At 38.1% G+C, this 14,509-nt stretch overlaps 1 protein-coding gene across 6 annotated transcripts in view; it reads left to right on the top strand.

Moving 5' to 3' along the window:
* The window catches only part of TENM3 (teneurin transmembrane protein 3), a 323,322-nt gene that overhangs the window by 210,864 nt on the left and 97,949 nt on the right, over positions 1-14,509 (top strand). The gene's annotated exons all lie outside the window — the stretch shown is intronic.

The following is a 14,509-nucleotide window of genomic DNA, read 5'->3' as shown; positions in this document are numbered from 1 at the left end:
ATACAGCAGCTAGCTATTCTTTGTGATAAAGCAAATATTTAAGTATCAGTGATAACAGAAGGGCATCTCTTCTATAGAGGGGGAAAAAAAGGATAAATGAGTTTTGTTTAATTAAAAGGCTACAGGACTATTTTTGTCACTACTGCTTGCTGTGAACAGTTAAGCAAATCTAATTTGGACAGAAAAGAAAGCTAAGATTTAGACTTAACTGGAACATCTTTTGGGAAAACATGTACTTTAATTTATGTTTCGTTCCGTGAGAAACAGTAGAAAAACGGCAGTTCTGCTATGACACGGAGATGACCATACAGTCATAACACAAATTGCAAATGAAATGTGAATGGAAAAGAGATACCAGACTTGAAAGCCATTTTTTATAATTACAGATAGTTCGTATTTTCCACATTTGTATAAAAATAGGTACATTGTACTTATTCTGTGGTTATAATACTGTGCATTCATGCTTTTCGTCCATCTAGAAACATTAATGTTTTATCATCATCTCAAGCTATTTAAACTAAACTGAAAATTTATATGCTAATAGATTTCTAATAATGGACAGCTATCTTCAGAGTTATCTCAAAAACCTACTGAGAGTAGCAGAGCAACTTAAAATAAGAGGTTTTAAGGCAGAAAGAGAAGGAGGTGGCCAGGAAAAATAGCAAACAAGTTTCATCATTAGAGCAGACTTGACACGGAGGGGTACAGGGTGTGAAAATTATAACTGAGGGTCAATTAACTATCCTGCAGGTGAGCTTTAAGTAATCCTTAAAAATTAGAAAACTGTCTGTTTCTGCAGATTGAGGTTAACTTTGCATGTCTCCAGTGTGTTCCCAAGTTTCTTGTCTGTGGTTCTCCCATATTACTCAGGATTTAGTGTGATAGCTGCTGGCATTCATGTCTCTTCCCAGATTGCAGAGGACCAGATGCCTTTTTCTGTTCTCAGTGGCAGAAGTCATAGTAGGGCAGAACCACGCTCCCCAAAACTAATGGGCTTACAACCGTGACAATTGTAGAACTGAATTTTTGTGACTAAAGCAATGACTCCATATACCTGTAATCAAAAGGAATCTATTTTATTTTATCAATAAAGAACAATACAATATTTCTTTTTTATTGCAATGCCAAGTTAACATTATTCTGCTGTTTGTAAAGCTCAATTACTGCCAGGAATGAAGAAAACAACTTAATTAATAATGCCATTTAAATGGAATTTTTATTGCAATACCCAGCATAGGTATTGTAATTAACAGGCATGAGGGAGAATGTAGTTAAGTTGCCATTAATCACCTTTACTTTTCATTATGTGTTTATAGAAACTGTTTTTCTCTTTGACCTGCATTTAATTTTGAGTATTGTAATGCTGTTGTCACTGAGAGTTTCATCAAGAACTTTTGTTTTTCCGCATTCTTTCCCCACATCCATCTGCCTCCCCAGGTTGTGCTGGGACCTTAGCTATGACTGGAGCTTCACTGAGGCGTATGGATTGGAAATATGTTCCCTGTCTGCAGATATGTGGCAGATTTTTACAGTTTGCCAGATTTATGCTCTCACCTCATTCCTCTTTCAATCAAATTAGAGGTATTGAGGTAGACTAATACATTTATATATCTGATTCGGGGCGGGGGGGGTAATAAGAAATATTTTGGTTTTCCTCTTGGTTTGTTGACATCATTTGAAGAAAGTGCTCTGAGATTTTACAGTTTACCAAGTCCACATATCACAGTGTATTCCAACTACCATCCAAAAATCTACAGCAGGGAAACTTGTTTTTACAAACTTTTCTGAGAAAGCACATCACCTATCAAAGAATGGGTTCTTAGCGTTGTCTGCACCAAGCACTTAGGAGAACTACATCAACATCTTGTGGTTTTGCTCAGTGTGTGCCTATCTCTGGAGCTGTGAAGGCAGCCAGCGTCTCCAGCACTACAGAGAGTACATTAAAAAGTTGTAGAAAACTCTCATTTTAAGTGTCCATGGGGCTTTTAGGGAAAGCTCCGTGTGTCTCTGGTGCATTTGGAGACAGAAGCAGTGTCACTGTCAGTTCACTGTCATCCTTCCTTTTCCCAAATTAAACGTTTCCCTTATCAGTTCAGGCTTGATGGCGATTGGAAGTGGCTGCCTCTCAAAGCAAGCAGCTGTGGATTAGGTACATAGTCATGTCTTACGTCTGTCTAGAATGCATGTTTCCAGATCCAAATGTCATGGGCATCCAGAAGCTCGCTGCCGCTGATGATGACAGCGCCATGTGTGGGGCTCTGCTTCGGCAGCATGCGTGGCTTTTGCTCCACACCTGTCAAAATCTGCTTGCCTGTGGTTTTAGACATCAGTGCCACATCTTGCTTTTCTCTGACTGAAGGTCAGGTATGTGGTCTAACTACAAAGTAGGACCAAAGGGTGTGTAGTCTCTTCAGTTGGGCCTTCAGTGTGTGCTCATATAATGGTGAATGCAGTACAGCACAATTATTTAGCAGGTGGAAACCACCTCCTGGAATTTCTAAAGGGTTTTAACATCCTGAATGGACCTTAGGAAAGTCCTTGGATTCTGAAGTAGCAATGTCCTAGTTCCATCTCGATACTTCACAGTCATTAAAAACAGAACTATAGAAGCCAGATAATTGGTACTTGTAGGCCATGCCTTTATAATATCTGTTCAGGCAACTCCTTTCAGTCATTTCTGACACGTGCTTTGTAAATGAAAGTATTCAGATACACGTGTGACTGTCCACACTGGTTTTATGCTTAAACCTGAAGCTTAATATTACAGCTAGTACTTCCATGACTTTCTGCATTGCAGGGATTTTCAGCTATGACTAACATGAGATAAATTTATTTTCCTTGGTATCCCATAGCTATGACTTCTAGACGTCTGTATGAGTTTCTTACAATGTTTATACAGCATTGCTGATGAGGTCATTGTGCCTTCTTAGTGTGGAAATACTTCGTAAGCAAGAATGTAATTTCTTTTCTTCACCACATTCTTTCTTTCAAAACTGGGAGACGGAGAGAGAATGACTAGTCAGAAAATGAAGCTGTTATGCTTCACCAGCTTATTGGGCTGAATTGGGCTGAAAGCATTTCTAACATCTTTCGTTGAAATAGTACAGAATCTAAACGTGTTGAACATCTGTGTTGTGAAGCCTGAACATTAAACATACTTTCTTTTCTCGTGCAAGAATACCATTGTGAGTAACGCCTTTGGTTGATGTTTTTTTGAACAAAGGTCTTGTTACTGTGTTTCAGACTCAGTGCGAAGCATAATATAATATTTACTCTTTCAGGAGTGCACAGTATTAGTACTTGATTGGTGTTGTGGATGTCACATGCTATTATTGTTAGTGGCACTGAGAGTAGAACATTCATTGAGAAAGATAATCCTCGCACAGAAGGATGTAGGAACATGTAATTGGCAGTCAGGAGGTTAAAAGAAACTTGACAAGATTTCAAGGGATTAAAAAAGTTAATCTGTCAAGGAGCATACCCACCTCTGCTCTGAAAAAGGCTTGTATCCTAATTAAGATATATCAGAAGGGTTTTGGCAATAGTCTTGTCACCCTTCCACTTTTGCCCAGTGGAGCAAATTGAAACTCAGTAATCCTGGCAATATAACAGGTGTAGTAATAAACTGCAAGATGACATGGTCTCATTTTCCATAGGTCCCACACTGTGTGATTCTGCCATCATACTGTGATGCAATATGATGGTTTATGAAGATCCAACTGGTGGTCTCAGAAATACCGGTATCTTTTGCAAGCACGTTATGTAGAGAAGTGGGCCCTTCTGCACTACTTTATCTTCTGGCAGACTCTGAAATAGTAGCAATGTTTCAGTCTAATGAGAAATGAAGTTAAATTACATCAGCTACTTATTTTCAATAAATAGCAAGCTTAGAGATGTAGCTCCTATTTTATCAATGCAGGTAAACATGTATGTTTTAGTAGTATGTAAGCATATGTGATACTTCAAACGCGTGCCTATGTTTAAGAGATTTTGCAAAGCAGAGATGAAATTACACAGGTGATTACTCAAGTTGTTGTGGACATAGGTTTACAGTCTTCTCTTCTTTGCTGGTAGTTTCCGTTATTTTCTAGCTCGTGTCTGTGAAGAAAGAAGGCAGCCCTTAGAGATGTGCTGTCTGCTGTGATGTGCATATTATAATACATGTATCAAAACCGGTAGTTTTGTGTATGCTTTGCATCTTTTATAAAGTGCATCCTTTCTGTAAATTGCAATCTTTTCTCAGATCTTTTTCTATTAAGAGAAATGCTTGGTCTCTTTTTGAATGCTTTAAAATACGCTGTTAAAACTGTCTGATTTAGATGAGATTTTGGTAAACCTCTCTACACAAGCACTTTAGAATAAAAAGGTCAAGTACATGTATCCAAACTTGCTTTGAGCAATATCATTTGATGTTACATTTATGACTGCGATCGCAAGAACACATGGATTTTATATAGGTGTAATTACCCTACTGCATTGATTAATTATGGATGAAAGCTAGGTGTCCTCTGAAGTAGACAAGAATCTTTAAACATGAGATCCTTCATTTTCACATTGATGCCATTTCAGACAACTTCATTCACGAAATGATAAAAAAATGCTGTCTCTTAGAAGTCATCACCTATAACAATATTTGTAGTTCTATAATCCAGGAAAAACAAACGTGCTACAACTGTGTAGATGATGTGGACGTTTGCATTTGAAATGTTTAATTTTCCTCAATAATAAAACCATTCAAACAAAACTAGAGTGGTTTTGCCAACATTTGATGAAATAGGATTACACAAAGGCATCTCTTTTAATAACTCTATAGAAGGAGTAATATGGGAGAGGGTTAGGTATTGCAAATAAATACCAGCCATTTGGAAAATTAGCTAGCTCTAGAAACCTAACAGGTATGTTCTCTGTGGTTTTTATTCAAAAATACTTCTAAGTTACTACAGGAAGAGTAGTATTTTTATTTCAGTCATACTCAGCGAAAACTAACAGCCAGCTGCATAAACACCCTTTGCTAACCTGTGATTTACATGAGTTTCACAAGGTGTGAAACAACAACAGGGTACAATAAATTTATCTTCACTTGCAAAAGCTGAAAACTCATCTGTTGTTTTATTGTCTTTCATCTTTGAAATGTCAAGTTTCACACTAGTTTTTATTGAGGCATTTTTGTTGGACAGTGGGTCCTCATTTGACTCACTCCAAATCTTTTCACACTGCCAAGGAATAGTCCTTTATGTTTTCAACTTACTTGCCAAGTTTTTTGTTCCCAGCAGCTTCTTTTCTGCCTCTCTCCTGTTAGTAATCTCAAGCAGAGGTAATGATATTGAGGTATGTTTGAAAAGGAGAGATACTATCCTTGTTATTTCAGTTCAACCGGAATCAAAAGTAGAGGATAATTTTAAAACATGTCCTTATTACTGATCCAATATCTTTTCACACAGTAAAAGGAGTAATTGGTTTTTTACACCAATTTTATAAGTAACTGCTACTTTAGAGCTAAGACTGTCTATTCTTAGTATCACCTGTAAGATTTTCTAGTTCAGTGTCGTGGCTGATTTTATTGTAAGGGGGGAAAAAACATCAATGTGGAACTGTAATCCTAACTTTTTTTCAAAGGCTTACCTAACTCTTTAAAAATACAGAGTGGCTTGCAAACTTGCTTGCAAGCAACAGATCACTGGTCTTACAAACTATTAACAGTAAAGTTGTCTTTAGGGTATAGGTTCCTTTCATAACTCATATATGATAAATTATTTGTTTGGTTTGTTTTTTATTTTCGTGTACCTACAGTATATCTTTACTCACAAGAATAGTTTCATAAAAGCCATGTCTCACTTCAGTGAGGCCTCTAGAGGAACATGATGTGTTATTCCAATGCACATAAAGTGCATTAATGACTATATAATAAAGGATGCTTCATCTAGTAGCCAGTACCCTCTTGTGTGTCTCACTTGTGTGCCCACACACACAGCTGCTTAGGCAGTCGTGATTCCTGCTATAGTGAGAAACTGTGTTGCTGTGAGGAACTGAGCTAAAATAGAGGGTGCGGGAGAGGTTTCAGTAGGGGGTAACTGCAGTCACTGAGCTGATTTAAACCTTGGTTTTTTGAACCAAGAATCTGCACAAGATTGCTTTTGCAGATACCTAATAGCTGACAAGTGTATATTGGAATTGTTGAGGTAAGGTAGAGTTGTGTAAAAAAGCCTCTTTGATGGTGAACTCGCTGTGTCCGTTGTATTTTTAAATATGGATATTCTGGTTTTAAATACAGATTGACGTGGAAATTCTTTGGGTTTGCAAGGTGATCTGCATGTTGTGGTTTGTTTATGCATCCACATAATTGCACAGTTCAGGTAGGTGAGTGGTAATTATCATGGATAGATCTAAATCACCATGAAGAAGTTTCGTAAAGAGGTTATAGGTTATTTTCTCTTGGCCCCAATCACGTCCCATTGATCTACAAGTGGACTGCTGTAATCATGATATCATGAAGCCTAACAAACAGTAAAGGATTAGAAAACCTATATATTGACTTGCACGTTCAATCAACTTGTATGTGATCTCAGCAGGAAATTCAAAACAAAAGCTAATTTATGGAAAAATATGTAGTTCTAATCACAGTTTAGCTCCATGGGGTTCCAAATAACACACTACAATCTCTACATGCAGATGCTTTCATCTTACATTCCAGATTTGGTGACATTCCAAAAGTTCTTATCAAACCTTATTATCATCTTTTATTAAAGCTTATTACATTTCTCCTTATTGCATGTTTGCTGTAATATTCTGTCATTCTTAATATGGAATAAAAAAGCTTTGATCTTTTTTCAGCCAGTCATGAGATGGAAATACGCAACACAAGTATTTCACTATATACTATAAAATCCCAGCTTGGTGTGTCCTTTGAACATCACATTAATTGGCCCCTGTTTCTTTTTCCTTTGGTTCTTAAATCTTTTCATCAAACTTCTCCATGCCATCAACATGCAAATAGGTTATGCATGATCATATAGTGCCATTTCATTATTATTATATCCCTCAAGAGATTTGTGAGCTTTTGTTGGGTTTGGGGTTTTTATTTGTAATGAATAAGGCTTTTGAACTGTAAAAATGGTTGGACCCGTTCATTGATGCCCTTGCCTAAGAAAGATGTTTCCAATGAATTTTGAGACATTACATCGCCATTGCTTTTTTTAACGCTCCCGTTTTATGAAGGCTGAGATCTAAAGGATGTCGCCCTGAGCAAGACTTCTGTTGGAGTTGTAGAAAAAAACCTAAAATAGATAAGCATAAACCTGAGTCTCAGCTGTTTTCCAGAAGGCGAGTTTAAGGGAGGAGAGGGAAGGAGTTAAAGATTGAGAAGGAAGAGAGTAAAGAAATGCCCGAAGGAATACAGAGAAGTAATTATCCTGCAGTCTCAACCCAGTCTCGAAAAGCGTAAATCAGGGAATTTTTTTTCTCCCCCACAGTAGTTGACAGCAAAATCATTGATTTTGACTTTATTAGATAGAAACCCAAAATTTATGGAATGTTTTTCATGTCTTCGTATGAACTAAAAGAGACAAAACATCCCTTGTCTCAAAGGAGTCAGCAATCTAATATGCACTTCCCCAGAATTTCTGTACCTGTAATGATTTTTCACCATCTTGTTAACTGTGAACAACATTTTCTGAAAGAAAAAAAGCTATGTTCAGGAGAAAGCCCAGGATAATACTAAAGACTGTTCAGGTAATACTGAAGACTGTTATACAAGGGGAATGTTGGATGATCATCAAAATAAATGGACAAATCTGAAACAAGACATAACAGATACATCTTATTTAAATAAGAGGCTAGTGAATAATGATCTTTGTTTCTGTTTTAAGAAATCTGGATTCTCCCTTAAGCTTTGAATGTGTCTCACATAATGGTGTTGACAGAATCAGACCGTTGTTATATAAAAGTCCCTGCCTTGACAACTAAAATGATGTATCTAGCAATACAAGTTTTCAGAGGAATAAACGTTCCATTTTTGGGTGACTGTAGTAAAAATAGTAACACTGAGACTACCACATACCTTTCTTACAGTTCAAATGCAGCATAATTTAAAATGGCTTATAATCATCTTTGGTTAGTGGTCAAAGAAAGTAAATTTAGCCATAGTGGATAGCTGATATATCTTTGTTGCTGTATTTTTCTAGGCAATTTTTTGTGATGTGTTTTGCAAATTCTTTCTTAAAGGGTTCCAAGTGAAAATGAAGGCTAGAGTATAAAGGTTGGATGTTTTTGCAGGTGAAACAGTAAAATCAATGGACCCATTCAGCAGTTCAGGCTAAAAGAAAAGAGACCATACTTTTTCAGTTACTGTATTGATCTGGATAGGTATCGCTAAATTTTTCATATAATGCTATACTGAAATGTCTTACATTCAGCATACAGGTCCAGAAACTTTTATATGATGCTCCTGGTGGCTAACATTTTGAAGGTGCTCAAAAGCATGTGCTTTAAAATTATTTTAAATTTAGAATTAACAGGCTTTTTGTTGGTTTGAGAAAAACAGTAATAAAGAACTTGTCTTTGTAACTTTTAATTCACTTTATTTAAAATTTTAATTAACTCTTTTTAATTCACTATTTGATCTGCAGCAACATCCAAGGCATCCTATTATCTTAGAAAAAAGCAAATGAATGCAAATCACTGACAGTTGATTTGCACATCTTCTGGTCCACTCCAGGTCCTTCAGAATAAAATAGGTTTAGATTCTAATTATAGCTGCAAGAAAAATATACGGGAGATAATTTTGAAAACCACTTCAATGTTCAAATACTTCATTTGAAAATGTATTGCCAACAGGGAGATGAACTAGAAGATAATCCTTCAACAAGATTGAGCAATAATTGCAATTTGCTTAGTTTAAATTATAATCTTTTTGCATTGCTTTAAATATAAATTATATTCACTTTTCCTTATGTGCTAGTGTGCATATATATTATTCTATTAATTCAAGGGAAGCAATTTTGTAAATCGTGGTTTGAAAGCACCAGCACCCAAAAATACGTAGTAGTAACAGTCCTGGAAGGTGAGTGCAATATTTTAGCAAGAAGCTCCTCTTCAAGCACAGCTTCCTAAATAAGACTTGATTACCATACTTTGTAAAACACACGGGGGAAAGGAAGGAGGGTCGCCAACATCATTCGGTTCCTTTTGCCAACTCTCCCCACAGTGTCGATTTCTTTATGTTTATAGAGTGTATACCATAGGGCTTATCTCCAGAGGTCTTGGGGAGATGCTTGCTGCTTAGAGATAGCCAGTGTTTCTTCTTTCCGCTGTCTAGTGTTAATTTTTGATCTGTCGTTATTCTGAGATGAGCTGGAGGAAACACTGGAAGTCCATTTCCCAATTCAGGCAACCCTGTTTCTGCTTCTTTCTACTTCAGAGAATCCTCCTATCTGTAAATTCTTGTTCCCCAGAAATGCACTGTGTGACCTGCAGAATTTCGCTGCAAAAAAAAACCAAGTTTACAACATTCAGAATGGAAGCTATGGAATTACTGGCACTTCTGACCAGTACGTCATAGACTTCAGACTCAAACTTTGGTCACCTCTCCAGTTACTGTAGGGCTAATTCCATGAATAAAGCCTCCGCTTATAGGCATTATGGTTTTGCTTGCTCCTCCTTATCACCTGCCTCTTAAATACTTTCACTTGCACAGCTCATAGGGTGTTTGCTGTGCCCTTTGTTTTCCATATGAGGCTATTTGTCGCTTACAGTACTTCAAGAAAAGATGTGGTTGGTCCTGGTGAGTTACAATAAAGACGCCCTCTAATTTTGACCAGAATAATAAATAAGTTTCTCTGGTTTTTACTGCATATTACTACTCTTTCTTACAAAGAAAAAAATACTCTTTCTTTCAGATAGCAGTTATAGATCCCACGCAGCACTGTGTGTATATTCACACCTGTGTCCAAACTTTGTTTTCTGTTCAGAGCTATGTCCTGGATACTGGAGGATGTTAACACCTGTGTAATTTATTTATCAACTAGCTGTCCCTATCCTCTTACCATTTAAGTGTATGAGGAGGGGGGGGGTGTGGAATCAGACAAGCCCAGATTTTGCTAAATGGAGGTAGAGCTACATAAATTGCTTTTCTGTTACAGTTCTTTTTTGTGCCTCTTTGCAGAGAGCGAGCTTTGAGCTAGCAAGCAAGGCAAAAGGAAAGCACTTCCCAGTCGAATGCAGCAGCGGGTAGTTGTCAGCTCTCACAGTCCTAGTCCTGCCACATAGTTACATAAAATTATCCCTCTGTCTTACTACCTGCTAATAAAGGGACTAATTTCTTTTGGGCTTGCTGAAGGAAATCTCAAGGAGAGTTTTGAAGTGATAATACAGTGTGGTTTGCTCAACAAGAAGTTCCTTGTAAAGAGAATGCATAAAGCATAGCAATACTAGGTTGCAAGACAAATGGGCTGGTAACATGAGAAGAATGAAAGGGCCTGATAGCAGCAACTTCTTCCCGAAGCAGATTATTGTAAAATGGTTTACACAGTGTAAACTAGTCATAATAGTCTTTCCAAATATTTGCTGTGAAATGTATTCTTAGTTGCTATTTTAATTCTTAAGTGGAAATGAAGGCCTTGTAGACAGATTACAAGCCAAAATACCTAGACCTCAATTACACAGTGAAAGGTGAGATCAACCAAGCTTGAAAAAGCAGTTTAAGGTGGTTCAGAAACCCTTCAGTGAACTGTGTGGTGAGAGATGGTAGGATTACCTGATAGCTTGTAACAAATGATGGCTTTTTTGTGTTCACATCAGTGCTACCGTGGGTATAAATGCACTCCTTTAATCTGAGCCCTGAATCTTTTTAATATCCCAGTCCATTTGGTGTGTTCTACTTTGCAGAAATACAAAGCGGAGGTAAAAGCCCAACTGTTGGTTTAGTCACTGCTTGTATGTTTGGGATTTGTCCTGTAGAATTCAGCTATACCGACCAGCACCACCCAGACACTGGTGCTGCGCTCATGCCAAAAGCAGCGCAGATTCTTGAGGACTTTATCCTCTCTGATGCCTCTCCTTCCCACTCTGTTAGAGGGAATGGAGTCCTCACAATTTCAACTATCACTGCACCCTAAAGGCTGGCCATAATGCCGATAATTTGTCCAGCAGATGTACAGATGCCGTCTTAAACACCTCTGTCAGTCCCAAAGTAAAATGCTGTCATAACTGCAGCAGGTGAAGATCTGTTGGTAGCTAGAGATTCCTTTGCAGAATAGAGATGGGGACTGAAACAGCAGAATAGGCAGAGACCATTGTCTGTTTCTCTGCGTGAAGTCGTTCTGTTCGTGATGGGAGCAATCATCCCAGTCTTGATACAAGTATAAGGAAGCTTTCATTAAGGTTTGTGGGCACGTTTGGAATTGTGACAACCCATCTTTTCTCCTGTTCCCTGAGGGTTCATCCATGCTTGCAGCCATGGGTTGTTTGGATGGAGTTGTTGTGGTCTATAACCACAGCCATCAAAAGCTGCGTGCTTTCTGGTTAGAGGCATCTGGCATTCTCAGGCAAGTCCTTCCTGCCATCAAAGACGTGCCAGTACTAGAAGTTGTTCCAGCGTTAACAACCTCATAGATTTGGCAGACTCAGAACTAGTTACTCTAGGAAGGGTCTCTTCCCTTCATTGTCAGTGTCTAACACCAAATAAATGCCAAATTGAATGGCAATAAACCAGACCTGACGGGCAATATCTAATACAAAAATCAAGACCTGCTTTACATTAGATTTGGGACTAAAAATAGCAGCTGGGAATAGAAAAATATATTTTGCTTTATATGGTTTTGCTTTAATTTTGCTTCATATATCAAATTCTTTATAGAAAGAAGCAAACCTATCATTTCTCTGAACATAATAGAAACAGAAAAGGGGATTGAACTCTGACATCCCCGTCCCAAAGGTGGGAGGAAGTGTTCATTCTTCTCTAGACCCAAGGAAATCAAACAAACAAACAAAACCCTGCAGTCTGCCTGCATCATTGCCCCTCTGGAAATTCAGAACTAGTTCATAACATCTGACCTGAAGGTCTCAGACCCCCTGCCGTGGTGTGTTCTCGGTGTGCCGTTACCAGTACCAGGTGCTGCATATCAGACTCATGGGGGCATGGAGAATTTTCAGCAGGTGCCTCACTGTCCGCTGATAAGGGCTTGAAGTCTGCTTTTATATAGATGGCTGGCTGAGATAAGACCAATCTTAATCAACAAAATAGTACCTGAATTTGTCTTAACGAGTCAATTTACCCATGTTCTTAACGTTCCCCATCTCTAAAGAAATTGTCTCATATTTCAATCCTGTAGCAAGAAGCCTAATTCTTTCATGTTGTTCTCATACGTTTATACCGAAAGGACAATTCTCTAAATTCCATAGTGCTGTCTCAGAGAGATTACATAGTCGAATTATTTAGTGTGTTATTACACACTGGAAGTTTTTGGTTGCCATTGGAGTTGTCAAGCAACATTTCTGGTCTGCTTCAAAAGCATTCCAGTATTCACAATCTGTGAAACAGCTGCATGTATCCATCTGTTCATTTTTATTAGACGTTGTTTACTGAACTTGATGCTAGTTCAGTGTCAAAGTTGAGAGAGCAGTAGTATTTTTGAGGGATACAACTATTACCATCTTTGACAGTGAACTACAGTGGGACTCAAATCAGTACAAACACAAAGAAAAGGTAATTGTCACTTACCTTGTAGTAACTATGGTTCTTTGAAATGTAATCAATATACATCCCACAGTCCTTACCTCTGAAGACTTCAAATTCCAACTGTTTTGAATTATGAAGGAATGGCTAGAAGGTCATGTCACTGCTTCCCCTTCTGATCTCCCAGTGGAGCGTGAAGAGGCACAGGGCATGTACATAGCACTAGCAGACAGAGCTGTTAATGATGTTCTAAGCTCGTGTGTTTGGAAGGAATATACTTCTGGAGTTACAAAATTAATGTCACTTTCTTTTTTTTCCTCCTGAAGAGTATTAAAAGTGATAAGAAGCCAGCAAAGTTAGGAGAGGTGATTTAGACCTCCAGACTGAAGACAAGAAATGTACTGGATTGGAATCATGAAATATTTAGCTATTTTCAGTCTTTCATTGCTGCCAGTGGAGTGGACTAGAATAACAGATAGTAAGAGTTTGACCCTAGGGATTTTGATGAAATATGTTAAAAAAGATATAATCATCAGATGATTAATACATAAATAAGAATTTCAGCTGAGGTAGGGCCAAAATAATAATGGCTAATTCTAGTGATGTGCCAAAAATGGTGGTGGTCGGATTTACGGTTTAACAAGAGATGAGAGGGGGGGAAAAGAAATAAGGTTTTAGGGTCAAGGAATGTTCTACATTATCAGGCTTTGACAGGCAATTTAAGGTCTGGGAAAGAAGAGTAATAGTGGAGTCAGAGACTTGGAACAAAGATAATATGTCATCTATAGTGAGGATTTCAGTCTTTGAAGCATTCAGTGATAGGTCTTCGGTTGCATTCTGGTTCTTTGTTTTGTTGAGGGTAAAGGGGAGAGTTTAAGTCAAAGACCTGGCAGAGAAAGCCTTAATTCTGCATTGTTTGCTGTCTGCCTGACTAAACTTCCACTGATGCCTGTTTGTCTTAAGTAAGGGCTGCCACAGTCATAGAATCATTTGAAAGATCAGGGATGAAACCAAAAGGGATGAAGAATTGTTTGTCATTTGGGTAGAAGGAATGAATAAATTGGTAACATTGATTATAGCGGTAATCTGTTTCAGAGACAGAATTAGCAACAAGATAGAATGAATTATCTTCCTTCTGTTTTGCACTAATAGTTAAATGCATTATTACAGGGTTTTTTCTAGTGTATTTTTATTCCCCAGTAGCACTGAAAGACTGCTTTAGCTTTGGAGATAACTGCTGTAGTGAAATGAGCAAACCCATGTTACACCAAACTAGAGCAATTACGGTAAAATTAATTTTGTGGTATCATAGAGTCATTGGAAGAGAAGGAAATACACCACAGATAGCAAGAAACTGCGTAAGTTATGTGTGTCATAGCACAGCATTAAGGTGACTTTTTTTCCTCCATATTTTTGCTCTAAAAGTTCAAACAGGGGGTTCGTTCATTCATTTCTGGTGATAGCAAGGTTCCTTACGTCGTTCTCCCTAACACCTTCGAAGGTTGACCCTGTCTTTTCATACTTAGCTTAGCTGAACTTGGAACATGGTATCACCTTTCTCGTAAACGTGCTTGCGCAGGATGCAGTGGTTCAGAAACGGAGCTTGTGCATTGTCAGTATCAGAGCAGGGTGCCCCAGCATCTCTAGCTCTGCTGATGGTCTTGGCCTCGTTCCGTAGGCTACCGTTGGGCATGGCCATGTAAAGGGAGGTTGTGCAGTGTGTTGGTGGCAGCATGGAAAGGAGTGTTCGTGTCTTGGATCAGCCCTGCAACGCCCACAGCACCCTCCTTCCTCTCCTCTTGCATTGTTTCTTTTCTCTTTCTGGCTAACCAGCATAGA

This window comes from Falco rusticolus, chromosome 1 (genome assembly GCF_015220075.1).
Source record: "Falco rusticolus isolate bFalRus1 chromosome 1, bFalRus1.pri, whole genome shotgun sequence".
In the NCBI taxonomy this organism is placed as follows: domain Eukaryota; kingdom Metazoa; phylum Chordata; class Aves; order Falconiformes; family Falconidae; genus Falco; species Falco rusticolus.
Note: the sequence above shows the minus strand (reverse complement) of the source record. Positions and strands in the feature narration are given on the sequence as shown.